The sequence below is a fragment of the Antechinus flavipes genome, chromosome 3 (genome assembly GCF_016432865.1).
Source record: "Antechinus flavipes isolate AdamAnt ecotype Samford, QLD, Australia chromosome 3, AdamAnt_v2, whole genome shotgun sequence".
Taxonomy (NCBI): Eukaryota; Metazoa; Chordata; class Mammalia; order Dasyuromorphia; family Dasyuridae; genus Antechinus; species Antechinus flavipes.
The window spans coordinates 253,577,108-253,592,805 of NC_067400.1; the positions used below are offsets into that span (position 1 = coordinate 253,577,108).

General features: G+C 33.8%; 1 protein-coding gene and 1 long non-coding RNA gene across 4 annotated transcripts in view; one reads left to right on the forward strand and one right to left on the reverse strand.

Moving 5' to 3' along the window:
- SLC5A3 (solute carrier family 5 member 3) overlaps window positions 1–15,698 on the reverse strand; it is a 76,159-nt gene that overhangs the window by 33,578 nt on the left and 26,883 nt on the right. The gene's annotated exons all lie outside the window — the stretch shown is intronic.
- Window positions 3,170–15,602, forward strand: LOC127553868 (uncharacterized). Its single transcript, XR_007951835.1, has 2 exons — window positions 3,170–9,167; window positions 15,065–15,602. It is a non-coding gene; the product is annotated as an uncharacterized LOC127553868 (long non-coding RNA).

Genomic DNA, 15,698 nt, shown 5'->3' on the forward strand with positions numbered 1-15,698 from the left:
ACCTATTCTATTTTCCCTAAACAAACAAAAAAAAGAGACTATTCACTAAGAGTTCCCTTTTCTTGCCCAACTTCTCATGCCATATCGCCAGGACAACATTATCTCCTCTTTCACCTGTCTCATATTGGGGGGGGGGGGGGGGGAAGAGGGGGAGGGTGGGCGCTTCTCACCAAGGCAAGCCACTTTGCACAAGTGATCCCAGTACATCCTGTCTCCTCCAGCAAGATTGCACCCTCTCTCATTCATCTGTAATTTCTTCATGCATATCTCTCTCCCATCTTCAAAAATCCTCAATTGATCCATCCATTCCTACTGTCCCATATGTCTCCTCCTCCCATTCATGATTAAACTTTTAAGAAGGTCATCTACAACAGGTATTTCTACTTTCTTTCTCTCACTCTCTTTTTAATCTTCTTCTCTATGACATTCATAGACAATGGCTTTATTCTCCTGCCTTTCTGAGCACTACTTCTTAGTTACTTTTACTGGATCTTTCTCCTGGTCTGTGGGTATCACTGTAGGATATGTTCAGGCATTTCTCTACTCCCTCTATACTATTTGACCTGGTAGAATTAGCTCCCATGGATTCAATTACCATCTATAGGCTGATGATTCTCAAATATACTATCTAGCCCCAACCTCTCCTCTGATCACCAGTGTCCCATTTCCAACTGAATACTGAACATCTTGAACTAAACATCTTAAACTCATTTTAAGTTTAAAAATCTTAAACTCATGACATCAAAAACTCAAAATGTCCAAAACTGAACTCATTATGTATATTTCCATCCTCAAACCTCCTTCTCTTCCTAACTTCCTGATTATTGTCAATCATCTCCTTATCAGTTTGATATATCTTTAGTAACTAGTATCTGTCCTTTCCAAATGAAGGTTTGAAATCTCTCCTTTTGCCTCTTATTTAGATGCTGGGTCCTTTCTAATAATTCTAATTTATGGTTACTAATCAAGTTTTCTTCTTTTTATGGTCAGATTACACTTATTCTCAAATCTGATATCCAGATTTTTATAATTATTAAACTAAAAAGTTCTCTAATCACTTTTTTATCTATACATCTCTGAAGCATAACATCTTTTCCATTTCCTCCAGTATTCAAATCAAAAGGTAGGTACATGAACTTTTTTGGACAGTTTCTGAGACAAAATAAGGTCACTACAATCTACTGTTCCAAAACTGTGATTATCCAAGCACATAGGATTTTTTCACTCATGTGGCTTCTTAGCATGTTTTTGTGTGTGTGCCCACTTTCCCTTACAAATATTATATACATTGGTGGAAAAGTGTGACCCAGTTTTATGTGTGGTCTGTAATTTGGTATTCCTTGATCTGTCTGATCTCAATGAGGGTTATTAGAGACAAAAAAGTGAAAGCTGGAAAAAAGAACAAATTATCAAAAAAGTATTTATTGAACTCTATTCCAGATATTAGAAATACCAAAAAAAAAAAAAAAAAAAAAGTTCTCAATGAGCTTACATTCTACAGTGGCGGGGAGAAAAGGAGAAGAAGGAAGAGGAAATACAAAATAAGTGTATAGAGAACATACAGAAATATAATGAAAGAAGGTAATACAAGGTAGTTAGAAAGAAAAGCACTAGAAGTTATGGAGAAGAAATCAGTTAAGATTTTAGGTTGAAAAGTAGAATTTGATGGAAGAGGAAAATTCTGATATGGAGAGAATATATTTCAGATACTGGGAAATAGCACAAAATCAAAAAGGCAGGAGTTAAAGCCCCACATTATGAGAAGCAGAAAAACTATCAAACTAGCTGAATCAGATTTCAGGAAGGAGGAGGAAACAAGCTTTTAGTAAAGTGCTAATATGTGTGAGGCGCAGGGCTAAGTGTTTTACAAATATTATTACATTTGATCCTCACAACCACCCTGTGAGGAAGGTGCTATTATTATCATCCCTAACTTACAGACAGTGAAATTGAAATAGAAGCATACCTAGTATCTGAAACTGAATATGAAGATTTTCTTGCTTCCAGGCTCAGAGGTATATCCACTGTGCCATCTTAGCTGAGGAGTATTAGTAATTAGACACTTAAAAGACAAGACAAAACAGAGTTTGTATTTGATACTAGAAGCATAAGGGAGCCACGCGTGACATTTATTGAGTAGGGTAATGAAACTGTCAGATCAACACTAAGAAAATCACTATGGCAGGTGTATGGATGAATGTTATGACATAGAAAAAGACTTGGGAGAAAATAGTTGAAATAATCTAAATTAAAATGAGGGCCCCCAAAAAGTTAGTGTCTGTATGAATAAGGGAAGAATAGGGCATGAACTAAAGTGGAAGTGAACTAATAAGGACAACTGAATGGCTATCAGCAGTAAGCAATGTGTAATATTGGAATGATGTGGCCTTTAATAGAAAGAGCCATTTATAAGTTTTGTTTTAAACATGCTGAGTTTAAGGTATCTATGGAACATCCAGTGTTCATACGGGCAGTTGGTCAAGTGGGACTAAAGCTTAGAGGGATTTAAGATGCACAAATCTGAATCATCTGCACTGAAATGCTAGAAAGGTTTCCAGAGAACATTATGCAATGTTTATTTATCTGTTTTTTATTTAGTGTTACTATATAGACTAAACATAGAGAATGCAAACAGAAAGCAAGAAAGTCCTGGCTTTCAAGTAGATTACACTCTAAAATGGGACAATATGTTTTCAGTCTTGGGGCAATTTGTACATCATTAGCAGAGAGCTGATATGGGGCACTGAGATATTATAATTATTCATGAATGTAGGTCTTTTTGAATATGAAGACCAGACTCCCAATTTTTAAAAATAAGAAAAATTCAGATATAACATTTCAGGCTTAGGATTGATATAATGTGGTTATAATTTAACTTCAGTTGCTTATTAAATATAACAATGACAAGAAATAAACCATAACTTTCCAAATGACGCAGAGCTAATTTCAATCTGGAAAACCTCTAGATAAAGGCAAAAATTAGATTTCATTCACTTCAAATTCCTCCACCTATCTTGAGATTAATTTTTCCTAATGTCCTATTGTACTTCAATTAAATACCACTCACTGAAAGTTACTGGTAACAAAATAATTGTAATTACTCATTCAACTTTCTCCTCAATTCAGTTTATAGAAATTTCTTTATGTATTTCTGAGATATAAGCTGTATAAAACAATGAAAGTAGGACAGGATAAGTTACAGTACTGTAAGTTTTCCTCTCAGCCTCAAACTCCCAAGGATTGTCACCTGGGTCTGTCAAAAAACTCAACATTCTGCTTGCATGTTGGTTAAAAAAATGAATAAATGAATAAAATGCTACAATTATAAAAACCTAAAGTGAGCTCCAAAATCTAGGAAAGGAGGAACATCTAAAATCAGCTACATTTTTAAGGGCACTATAAGCAGCACAGCATACAAATCTACTCTTGCTCTACTACTTCATCCAGGGAAATCACCCCCCTAATATTCAATTATCATCTCTATGCAGATGATTCTCAGATCTACTTATCTAGCCATAACTTTGAACTGCCAGTGTTCCATTTCCAACGGACTACTGATCATCTTGACCTCAATTCCTTACAGATGCCTTAAATTCCAACCTGTCCAAAACTGAACTCATCTTTCCTGGATTCATGTCTATCCACTCTATTCTGTCCTCTATTTAGTTGCCAGTAATCTTCTTAAAGCCTAGTCCAATGACTTCCTATTACTTTCAGAATTAAATGTAAAAACCTCCATTTGATTTTAAAGCCTTTCATAACTCTTCCTCTCTTTTCAATTCTCTCACATTTGACTCCCCAGGTAACTTACCATTTAGCAATACTCACTTTCTGTATGTTGCTCAAACATAATACTCCACATCTTTTTTTGCTGGCTTTCTCCAAACCTAGAATGCTCTTCCTCCTCATCTCTGCTTCCTACTTTCCTTTAAGCTTCTGCTCAAATTCTACCTTCTGGAAGAGGCTATTACCCTTACTCCCTCAGCAAGAGCTTTTCCTTTGAGATTATCTTCTTTCACTTTATCTTGTATACACATTTATTTAACACCTTGTCTTCCCCATGGAAACTTTAGGTACATGAGGGGAGAGACTGCTTTTACCTTTTATTGTATACTCACTATTTGGATAGTACACTTAATAAATGTTTTTTGACTTTTGGTTAAGCACAAATTGGAAGTCTGGCACTATTTGGGGCTCTAGCAGTCAAGCAGACTTTGTAAATGCTGGACATAGACAGTCGTATACAAGGCAATTTGAGGAGAGATGAGAAAGAGTGCATGGAGTAACATAGAGACTCCACCCCTACCTCCCAAGAGAGACTTTTACAAAAATAAAACTTGTTAATAAGAACTGGTCAAATCTGCACCCAGAGAGAAGACAGTGGGAACTGAATGTAGACCACAATATAGTATTTTCACTTTTTTTGTTGTTAGCTTAGCTTGCACTTTTTCCTCATTGTTTTCCTTTTTGATCTGATTTTTCTTGTCCAACATGATATTTGTGGAGTAGAGGAATTACACATTTTTTAACATTGGATCACTTGCCAACTGGGGAAGGAGATGAGGGAAAAGGAGAGGAAAAAATTAGAACACAGGGTTTTGTGGAAGTGAATGCTGAAAACTGTTGAATGTTAAAAAAAAAAAATGTATATTTTGAAAATAAAAAAGCTTTAAAAAAAAACTGGTCAAGAATTTCTTAGGGCAGAAATGAGAAACCTCACAAAGGTCCAATTGAAGGAGTAGGATTAGATAACATTATTTATTAAGCACTACGTACTAGATACTAGATACTGTACTAAGCAAACTTTGGCTAACCAAATATCATGTATGTGGCAAAAAGTGTATTATTTTTCAGATATGAGTTGTTTCTAATTGTCAATGAGGTCCTTTTCCAAGTCACAATTCTTGGAGGTCTCTTGGAGGAAAGTATTAGTAGTAGATTGGGAGTGGTCAGGTTCCCCAAATACTCATGTGGGTTTCTCTCTGAAGATTACAATCTCCTTCCTACTCCCCACCCCCCATTTCATCATCCAAATCAATCCAATTACCAGACCTTGATTCTCAAGGACATCCTAATCCTAAATAAGTTACTTTACTCTCTTCTATCTTCTTCTCTTCTCTCTCTCTTTCTCCCTTCCTCCCTCCCTCTCTCTAAATAAAATAACTTTCTTTCTCCTGAAAAATGACATTCTTAGTGAGAAAATTCAAAATATTGGTTAGGTTCTCTGCTTTTAGCTTTCTAGCAAAAACCTTTAGTGTTCCAGCCTGCCATCCATCTATAACCCTTTCTTGTACCAGTTATTCATTGACATATATCAGGAACTCATCATCCTGGTACATTATCTCCTTTGATCTACACCCAAATGTTCTCTAGTTGACTATCCTTATCCACCTCATTCTTGTGGATTTCTACATAGGTGTTTTTTAATGCTGCTTCACACTCCACACTCCCATTTCATCTGTACTTTCTGAACGGAGTGTTCCTTTTCATCACTATGTTTATCCCAAGTGTCATTTCACTAACTTTCATGGATACCAATGAGGTCACCATCCCTCTAGATAATAAGATCACAGGGTTTTTTTTTTGTTTTTTTTTTGGTAATTATTATCCATGCTTTGGTGTATGGACTTCAAAGCCTGAATACGATTTCCATTCCTTTTATCTATCATTGTTTTGGGTGAATTATGCATCTCTAGTGCTAGTCTTCCTGGATCATATCTACTTTTACCAGTGAAGGCTCTGTGAGGTCAGCAGCTGCAGATAATTTTTTTGTCCCCCTCTCCCTCTAGAACACATTTGACAATCTACAGATAATATGGTGATCCTAAACAACTTTAGATATAGACATCATCTCTGGTCAAGGAATTGTTATTTCAGTATTCTAAGCCATGTTTCAAAAAGTCAGTTGACAAATTTTTATTTCAGTGATTGCCAAATACTATGCACAGATAGCAGGGATATAAAAAAAGCCAGAAACATCTCCTGCCCTCTAAGAACACACTTTCTAACGGGAGGAAACAATATGCCAAAAAAAAAAAAAAAAAAAAAAAAACCATACATACAAAAATATGCAATCGAATGAGAGGCAATCTCAGAAGGAGAGCAGTTAGCAGTAGGAGGACACAAGAAAGAGCTCTGGCAAAAAGCAGGCTTTGAGCCGAGTCTTGAAGGAAGCCAGGAGATAAAGGTCAAAAAGTAACATTCCAGGCCTAAGGGACAGTTAGTAGAATGCCACATAAGTAGGGAGATAGAATGTAATAATGGACAAGGTCAAGATCACTTGAACAATACAGTAAGGAGAGAGAAAAGTGTAAAGATTGGAAAGTTACAAAAGGGCCAGGTTTTAAAGGGCTTTAAATGACAGTAGACATTATATGTGAGTTAATAGAAAACCCCTATTAATTGTAAGGGAGAGAGAGGACTAGAAGACAAGGAAATAAATGGTCAGACTTACACTTTAGGAAAATGATGACAGCTTAGTGAAAGATTGAAGTGAAAAAGAAGACCAATCAAAAGGCTGTTACTTCAATTGTCCAGGTATGAGATGATGAAGCCCTACACTAAAGTGGCAATTGCGAGTGGAGAAAAGGGAACTACATAAAATATATTGTGAAAGTAGAAAACAGATGTCTACTGACCTAAGTGATATACCTAGTCACTAAAAGCACATCTGCACAAAACCACTGAGAATCCCATTCTCCAGATCACAAAGCTAGTGGTTTCTTTAAATTACGATTAATTAGAAATATTATTTTTGCTATATTTCTACTTCTATTACCATATTCCATGGATTCAGTTCCAGAGCACTAAAATAAAGGCAATACTTAGGTACATAGAGCAGAAGATTCAATTTCACCTCAAAGTGTGTTGGACTCAACATTCCCCACTCTCAGTGGTAGCTGGATAAATGCCTGAAGTTTCAAATGAACATTATGACAGCAGAAACTACTAAAAATGTCTATCATTACCTATATCTGAAGAGCGGGGAAAATAATTAAGAGAGAGGGACATAATAAGCAGGAAAAGAAAGAGAAGGGAATCAATGAAGCATTTTTAAAGGTATACAGTAGGAAGTTCAGAGGAAACCCCAAAACCAAGGAAGCTCTGGAAATAACATGCTAATTTTTTTTTTTTTTAAGTAAAGCTTAACAGAAACTTGAAGTTCCATATATAATCTTTCTCTTCCGTTCTTTATATGAGGAAATGTTTAATTGTTGGTATTTATCAAGATCAGAATAAAAACTTATTTTAAAAAACTAAGCAAATTTTAAAAAGCAATAAAGAAGGGCAATGAAACACAGATCGAAGGACATGATTCATGATTCAAAGTCTTAAAAAATTCAATTACAACAAAGTGTCTAAATTTTCCATTTTTATTCAAAGTTGATACAGAAGTGCTAATGTGTCCATAAAATAATTATTATACATCAGGTACAGGACAAAATACCACAGAAAGGAATGTACTCTGCAAGAAATGTGGCTTATTTAAGGTATCCAAATACTTTTGAAGGCTATTGTAGCTGGCAAAGTCACACACACACAAAGTACACAAATAACATCTATTTTCATATTTTACAACAAGTCAATAATGGAAAACTGCCATTTTTTTTAGCAGATTCATTTTAATTTTTATAACACTTTTGAAAACACATCAAACTGGTATCACACAATATGTCTATAACTTTTAAAATCATATTTAATATACATTAGGTTAGAATAGTGAAATTAGTCAAGACTAGTTAATTTTAAATTATTCTTTCACTAAACCCCTTTCAATATTGGAATTAACCCGATTTACAAAAGTCTTCTGGGCATTAAACAAAATTGTACAATGACCTGAAACCAAACAAGTCCACTTTATTTTTCAAGAATTGGGAGAATCAATCAAAGGAAAATTGACCAACGATAAAAACATAAAATTAATTTTTCCACAACCTCATTTACAATAATTTTTGGTTTTTGGTGCACATGGCCAACAAATTAAAACAATACATATACATAAATACACGGGCCCCAGTGTATTAAATGGTCTCTCATAGAAAAGCTGCACAAGATAGCGGAATGGGCCAAGATAAAGAACAAGTCATTTATTACAGACATCTTTTAAAAATGCATTAATACTTACATATCAAAGTTACTAGATAAAAGCAGCAGTACTCTGCTGACATTTGGCTTAAAAGTAAAGGAATGAATGAAGAGATTTCACAGGATATTAGAAAAAGAATTTATTTCTTCTTGAAGAAGACTACTAACATTTTGCACAGCAACTATTTTTGATATCCACCTTATTAAAAAATAAAAGTATTGAGACACATAGCACATTTATATAGAATTGCCATATATGATAGTCAGCACTGATCTAAAACAGTAGGGATTCCAAAATGAGACTGGTTTCCTGTCCTTTTTCTAACTTTTGTTGACTAAAAAACTGATATGGTGTAAAAGAAAAAACACATACCACAAAAAAATGTAGCATATGTCCATAATTAAAACTGTAAAGAGCACTCACAGTTTAAAAGAATCTTCAAAACATTTCTTTAAATTATCACACAAACATTTTAACTTCAAAATAACAATAAGGGGTACAACAGGCATGCTGTAGTAAATAAAAGTGTTTTTTTGTTGCTTTATCATACACTGCCAAAAGTCAAACCCTTTCTTTACTTCAACTTTTGAGAAGTAATAATCACTATATACTATCTTTCTCTGTATCCTTGATATCTCTGTTTCTAAGGGGTCTCTTCTCCTTTATTGAATTACTTCCCAGCTTTTTAAGATCACACCTTCTAGTTTTTCTACTCTGTGCTGCTCTAACCTTCCCCAAAAGTCTTAAAGGAAACAGTTCAAAAATGTGGAAGTTTTATGGCTCCCTAATATCAGTAGTCTTTAGGCAGTAGTATCAAGAATTCTCCATAATTCCTCCCCTATGGGAATTTTATACATATACATATACATATATATGTATATATACAGATATATCGAATACAGTTAATCCCCCTACAAGATTCTGAATGAATAATGGTTTGAAGGGAAAACAAACAGAATAATACTAATTCTTTTAACAATTAATACCACCACATCACAGGTCAAGACAACAGAATGAGAAGATACACCTGTATAAGTAAGATGGTCCAATGTGTAGCTACTCTGAGAAGATGAAAGACAAGGTGACAATTGTTTTAAGTTTCAAATGCACTATTCCATTATCTAAATTTCATTCATGTTAGTTTAGGTCCTCCCCATTAAGAGAGGGGGGGAAAAAAAGTAACCCAGATCTCTCAAATAGAAGTGCATGTAGGAATGAATATAAAACATTCAGACTATTAAAATGTGAATCATATTTTTTTTTAAATCTATTGATTAGGAATATTTGTAGAATTCCTAATAATGGGCAATATTTTCCAAGCAACTTTACAATCAAAACAGACTTGGTAGCCTAAAGAAGACTGTTAATATACTACCAGTCCAGCAATAAGAAGTTCCAGTTTTGGTCCCCTGCCTAAGAGGCTGTAGGGAAAGAAGGCCAGGGAAGTTACAGATCATCAGACCCTACCTTCCTATATTGACGGTGAATATATTGGCAGTAGGTTTCGCTAATTGTATATTCTCACAATTGGGCTTCCCCTGTTCCCTCTATGACATCCAAAAACACACAGAATAACATACAGAAGTTATAATAATCTAGGATCCCTAATGAAATGAGTAGATAACCTATTATTTGGAATTTTCAATATCAGGCTCTCCATCTTTATGTGGAACAAAAAAGGAAATATTTTCGGTGGGGTTTAGAGTTGAAATTGAGGCAAACTGGAAATGTCATTTATGTTGTGCTTTGTGTGTGTGTATGTATATATACATATATTTTTATATACATATAAAAAGGATAAATCCTGGGCTTTCAATGCACTTGTAGCTCCCCGCCATAGAGAATTAAAAAAAAAAAAAATAAAGTTCTTTTAACATAAAGATTTTAGCAAACACCGCATCATAAAATTATACTAAACATAAAAGCAAAATAATAATAATAATAATAAAGCCTTACAGGAATTTGAAAGTAAACACATACATTTTTGTAAGGTTGCCAAAAATAAAAAAATAAAAAACTCCCCCTCCCCCCCAATACACACATGAACACTAAAATAAATATAATTCTAAGCTAAAACACAAATATATCACATTATGGATTCTTTTAGTCTAATAAAAAGTTGGCTATAGAGTGAGCTTATGTATATGTTGATTTGTTCTTTCTAGTTATTTTAAACTATACAATAAAAACTGCAAGAATTAGTATTTATACTACTATAGTTAAAAGGTAAAAGACCCAGAAAAGTCAAGATTGCTTACCTGAAGGCACTATATCAAATACAGATAATCTTAATTTTAAAAGCCTCACCACAAGTAACCCAGGAAATGTTGTATATTCCCATATAATGAGGAAGTCAAATAAATTTTGATTTCTACATTATTGGAAAATTTTAATCTTCTTACCTTAAAATACACAGGGTTACTTTTCTAAGGCATTCCTACCAAATCCTTAACCCAGACCAATATTTACAATTGAATAACTTATTTCTGAAACATGCTATTTCATTATATCTAGATAATGATTAAAAATTATCCAGATTTCCTGTCTAAAAGTTAAAAAAAAAAGGGGGGGGAAAAGAATAGGGTGCAGTAATGCCTCATTGACCCAAAACTAGTAGTTAAGTGGAATATACCATAAGTGGGTATCAAAATTGCTATTAAGTGGCAAGTTTTATTTTAAAACATTTTATAGAAGTATTCCTGTCATGTATTAGAAATATCCCTAACATTTTAACAATTATAATACAATATTCTTAACAACTGTGTCTGATCTATCTGACCATCAATAACTCTACCGTGTGGAAATGCCATGATGCCTAAAGGGGGCTACAGCTGTGTAGGAGATGTCCTATACTAAGCAGTCCCTAATGGTTATACAGCATTTACCTTGCATATTTCCTCCATTACTATACATTCGGTTACACATTTTCAAAAGGCTTATTGCTATCATGGTGCCTGCTTTTTTTTTTTTTTAATAGCCCTCCAAAAATTCATACAATCAAGATTCTCAGTAAAGTTAAGGATAATGGTTTAAGTCAAGAGGATCTAAGTAAGGGCTTCTTCTATAGAATAAAGTGCATGGGTATTTTTCTTCATTCATTCATTTAAAAACACATTGATTTATTAAGCACCTATTATTAACAAGGCACTGTGCTAAGTGCTAAAATGGCAGAGATAAATAAGTAGGCACAGTTCCTGTCCTCAAGGGGCTTTACAAGTGATATTTCAAACTAATTTTTTCTTAAATTTGATAAGCCTTTTAGGGTCATGGTTGTGTCCCATTTGCTGCAATTGCTAAAAGTCTAACAATTGGATGAGTGGGGTGGTGCTTAGTATATTTGACATGAACATGACAATCTGAAAATCTCAAAGTGCTTAAAAATAACCAAAAAAATTCATTTATCCTCACAGCATCTTCATTAGGTACATCAGTAGTTTAAATCTTATTCCCATTATTTGGGGAGAATTAAAAAAAAAAACTTACGATGAAATTATGGAGACATTTGGGCACTGTTATCTGTTTGAGCCTCCTACTATGTATGTTCCTACACAAGAGCAATAAGCCTGATCAAAGCTGCCAAATATTCTAGCTTGCTACAAAGGTAGTTAGGTAGTGTATGACTTCATGAATTTTGAACTGAGAGCTGAGGAGAGTAGGCTTTAGAATGAAGGGGGAGAAATTGAAATTAGAAATTTCTTCCATCATAATTTTTAAATTAAACCCCTTTTTATGAGGTTAGCAGTTTCAGAGGGTTCATGACACAAAAAAAGATTAAGAATCTTAAAAAAGAAAAAGGATGTGCAGTCAAGGATTACTATCTTTTGAATTTGGTTATATCTCAGGCCTACTAATAATATTCCAACAAGTGAGAAATGAAAAATTTAGGTCCATCTAGTATGTTATCTCTTCCCCTATCAGCCATCAGTTCCCATACCCTCCTTCACTAAAAATGGCTTTAAAAAAAAAAAAAACTACCTATAAATTATTTTTTGGCAGCACAGCATTACTCTTTTATTCTTTTTAGCTATTGCAATTATATGGAATTAACATGAACCCTGAATTGTAGCTTCCTCAAGTTTTTGTTGGTTTTGGTTTTTTTAAATAGAACAAAATATCAGGGAATTAAGTATTACTGGGTTAAGCTAGAGTTCACATTATTAGCTAAGAGGAATACTGAATAAAGCTGGGAAAAAGTTCTCATTTTCTAATGAAAAGCAGCAAGTGTTAAAAGTAAAATGTTTATTATTCTTGACTATTTTATATAACTAAACTAAGTGAGTCTTCTTTGGGATTGTAATTTGCAACACTAGAATAAAGCAGAGCTCTCATGCAATGACAAGTTTGAAATTACTTTAAGCTAACAAAACACTGACCAATTGAAATGTAAAAGGAAAAGAGGAAGAGTAGAAGATGGAAGGAAAATGATGTAAGGAAAAAAAAAAAGAGGAGTCACCTTTCTGTAGACAATATTATGCCTAAGATTCATTCTGTATTAACCAGACATCACACCAAACGAATATTAAAGTCTTTGGAAGCAAAAATTGAAATATTGTCTTAATAAATTATGACCAATAAAGATCAACCACCATCATTTCAATTATAAAGATTAACAGTCTATCCATCACAAAAATTTAAGCTGAAACCAGGCTTCCTTAATATGGTTAAACATCAACAACTGCCACATTCCTTTTTTTTTTTCCCCAATGTATGTTTGGAAGTTATTTATATCATTTAAATTTACTATATACAGAATCCTGTTATTTGCCTAGTATATTTTTTCCAAATGAATGTTCAAAAGAATTTATGAGTTTTAGTTATCTCTGAGATATTAGAAAATATTTTTGCTCCTGTGAGTACCAAAGTCCCATGAAAGAATATGTGGTCCTGTACCTTAAGCTTTATACCTTAGGATAACTACCTTCAGTTTTCCCATCCTTCTGTACTTGATAAGCAAGGGCAGAAGCAAGATTTTGGAGGTGAACTAGTCTTGATAGAATTAGTAGGGAAGAGGAAAAGATATTAAAAGCTGCCAATATATTCCAAAATGGAAAGGATCATGCTCATCCACAAGCAGCCATGAACACAGCTGGACCAAAGACATTGGTAGAAAAAGTGAACTACAAATAGCTGCTGATTCTTGGGAAATAAATATAAGTAGTATAGTATGGTAAGAAAAGAAACCTCACTGGAATGATTCTAGGCTTTTAAAGACAAGCCATTAAATTTCTTCCAGCTACCAACTATCTCAATTGAAGAATAAGAAAGCAAGTAGAAATGTAAGCTAGATCATGGCTACCATCCATTCTAGTTCTATAAAGTTAACATTTTAAGAGTAAGCTATGAAAAATGTGGGAACATCCTTAGAAACTGCAACCATGGGCCAATCTTGACTAACTAGGTTGCAACAACCCCTTTCACTGGGAAACTACAGACTCTGCAACAGAGAGATTGTATCATGGCAGCCAAATGCAAATGGGGTTTTGCTTATAAAATGGAATGGCCAAATGACACAATAAAACCATTGGTATTGCCAACAAGAATCATTCAGAACCCAAATTTCTCCTATCTAGCATAGAGGACTGATGAGTTGACTGGCAGGAGGAAAGGGCTGAGGTAGTCACTCCAGGGTAAGAGGTTACAAATCCTGCCCATTTGGGAATAAGGGCACCTATGGAGACAAACGCTTAAAAACATCAAAATAACTTGGATCATGTGTAGACAGCTAATAGAATTCTTTTCAATTCTGCACAACAAATTCATTGATGTCCCTCATTTTGATTCTTAGTAGCTTTGATCATTGTTACCATAAACCAAATATGAATCTTAACCTAAAATAACAAAAAATAATGTGCACACTAATGTCTATAAAGAGTACCTATTTGACATTATTGTTAAAAGTACTTTATTAAAAATAGTCCACACCTCTTTCCAAGTAATCCTGTGGAATATTTTAAGAAATTTTTGTCTGCAAAAGTCATAAATAACTATGAAACTGAAAGTTATTATTTGACTGATAACTGTCATGGTAATAAGGTTTTCGATTTAAACTAATAGTTTTAGTTGACCACAAATTTGAATTCCTGATTCATAAACATTAGCCCAGGTTTAAGATAGATATATATGTATGTATACACACACACATGCTATTATTTGTATAATAATCAATTAAGATAACTATAAGGGAATGAGAGAACCAATGGTTCTAAATTAATCAAAAAAATTTCTAAATCTTGTTTTAAAATTTGCTTTTAAATCAATGGGGTAAAATGCAGATGACACCAATAGCATGCAAATTAGCATACAAATGAATTCACATTGCAACACAATAAACTACCAAAGAAAATTAAATTAGAAGAAATTTTTACCTTACAACATTTCTTTAAAAGTTATCAGAAAACTCCTAACTTTTTAATCATACCTTTAAAGAGACACAGAATTTAGTCTTCAGAAAAGTGTATCTTAATGGGCAAAACACAAGTTGGGAGACCTGACCAACTTGGTATCTTAGATAAATAAGGTTGATCCCTTCTTATTTATCCCAGCAATATAAATATGTAGAATTAATTCAATAATGTTCACAAGGCACTCCATAAAGACATGCTATTAATACAAGAAATTATTATAAACCACAGACATCTTCTACAAAGTCCTTATGGGGATGGGAAGACATTTTGCTACCAGATAACTTTTAAAATTAATCGTGGTTGGATCAATTAGCAGTAATCCAACACAGTTAAGATTAACTTAGAGACAAAAATCTTTAATGGTTCATAATCTGAATGAAAGCCAGAAGTTGTAAGAATCTTGATATTTAATTTAAATCATTTTGGTAAAATCCAAAGGGAATAGAAGTGTTCCACTTCTTTTTTATTTTTGCAAAGATGTAGTGATTGAAAACCAATATAGTTATATAGAATTCAGTAAAGAGAAAGAGTAACTATGGATTTGCTCTTGTGTTTTTATGCCATCCTCCACCAGGGTAGCCATCTTGTGACTTCCCTACTAATGGGGTGAGACATGGAACTATGATCTCAGTTACTGAAGTTAGATAGGAGCCAGACCATGTCAACCAGCTTCTCCAAGGGGAGCATCTCCACTACCAGAAGAGGGGTCTCCTCCCAGCTTGCCATCACAGTTTTCCATCCTCTTCAGAGATGACGGCCAACCAACTTGTCAGCAGGACTTATGTTCTGAATTGTCTCAGTAATAGTGCTCATTTGTAAACCGTACCATTCACATTCTCTCACCCATTTTCCCTTAAGGAAAAAGCATAGTGACAATCTGCAAGAGCCCAGTATTTCGTATGGAAGAAAAGAGGAAAAGAAAGAAAAGAAAGTAGAACATGAACTCATTTTCAAAATCCTGTTATAATGGCTGATGCAAGAGAACACCTATAAGAAAATAGTTTTTCTTTCTTTTCACAAAGACTCTTGGCTTACAAATTCTGCCAGTAAAACTGACTAACTCATTATGATGGACTTACCACAGAATTCCAATAAACAGCTTTATAGCAAAATTTGATTGTGCAATAACAATCTTTTTTTCTTTTTTTTTTTAGAAAAATTGAATGGGGGTAGGGGAAACAGAGTTAAGAAGATGCAAGAGAATTACA